Raw genomic sequence first — 1,700 nt, forward strand, 5'->3', positions numbered from 1 at the left:
TCATCAGTTGAGGCAATCCCTAAAGGGGCAAACATTTGAGCGCTGTCTACTGACATTCCTCTTAAGACCAGGGGAATAGCCCTTTACTCCTGAAGGGGGATCAGGGCAGCACAGCATATTTACTGCTTTTAAGCTTCAAGACAGATGTGTCGTGAGCGTGATAAAGACCCTTATGGTTTGGGCTTTAAAGTGTTAGCGCTAGGCTTAGGTAGGCCCCACCAGAGCAGCTGTCCAAAACCCATCCTACAGATTCAGAGCCAAGGAGGAACTGTGGACAGGCCACGGGCTCAGGTGTCATGCCAACCCCACGGTTTCCATTTGGTTCGGGATTACATCATCACAAAGTTCAGACCAGGGATCTAGGTTTCCAACATCCACATGCCCGGGTCTTTAGGAGGTCCTGGTCTTCATGAAGCCCATTGGGGCAAAGGTTCCAGAAATATCAACCACAGCTTCAGCTCAGAATCTGCTGAGGGCAAGTCTCCAGCTGAAACAAATGTGGTTATGGAGGCGACACCTTCCCCCGGAGGCAGGTTTCCTAGGCTTCTATAATCCCACAGCAAGAGTTCGTGACCACAGCCATTGTGACAGATGATTTAAAATGCCCACTCATGAGAACGTGAAGCTTATCACCAGGAAGACAGCACCTGCATTCAGCACCAGGTGCTAGACATACAAGGCCGGGGGAAAGGGAAATGATGAGATTCAAAATATATTGTTTGGGGAAAAAAAGAGCAATTCACATAAGATCTGGAGTCTGTGACTGGCACCATTTCAAACACCCACACTTTGCAAGAAGGCATCAGTGTCCAGGATGACAATCTCAGAGTGTGACCCAGGGCTTTCCCACTAAAGTTACAATAAATACCTAGTGTCCACGTTCACCTCCGAGTGGGGCATTACCCCAGAGGAGTTTAGGTCCACAGTCACAGGCACTGGACAACTGATATAAGTGGCCAGGTGTTTTAGAAAAGCTGAAACCCAGAAGAATGTCTTTGCCTCCTTCTTCCTCCAGATGCCACCCAGTCTCTTTTATGACTAGATGGTACCAGCATTAGCTTATGGGATTTCATTGTGTTTGGGAGAACTGCTCAAGAACTGTGAATTGCTAAATGTTATTGATGTTAGTCAATGTTGCCAAAACCTTGTGATTCCTGTTGACAATTTGGACTCCTATTTTTTTTTATAATTATGTTATGTTAATCACCATACATTACATCATTAGTTTTTGATGTAGTGTTCCATGATTGTTTGTGTATAACACCCAGTGCTCCATGCAGAACGTGCCCTCTTTAATACCCATCACCAGGCTAACCCATCCCCCCACCCCCCGTCCCCTCTAGAACCCTCAGTTTGTTTCTCAGAGTCCATCATCTCTCATGGTTCGTCTCCCCCTCTGATTCCCCCCACCTTCATTCTTCCCTTCCTGCTATCTCCTTCTTTTTTTTTTTTTTTTAACATATATTGTATTATTTGTTTCAGAGGTACAGATCTGAGATTCAACAGTCTTACACAATTCACAGTGCTCACCATGGCACATACCCTCCCCAATGTCTATCACCCAGCCACCCCATCCCTCCCACCCCCCCACCACTCCAGCAACCCTCAGTTTGGTTCCTGAGATTAAGAATTCCTCATATCGGGGCGCCTGGGTGGCTCAGTCGTTAAGCGTCTGCCTTCGGCTCAGGTCATGATCCCAG

The sequence above is a fragment of the Mirounga angustirostris genome, unplaced genomic scaffold (genome assembly GCF_029215605.1).
Source record: "Mirounga angustirostris isolate CCGP_5_RB_7025 unplaced genomic scaffold, mMirAng1.0.hap1 SCAF_11, whole genome shotgun sequence".
Lineage (NCBI taxonomy): Eukaryota > Metazoa > Chordata > Mammalia > Carnivora > Phocidae > Mirounga > Mirounga angustirostris.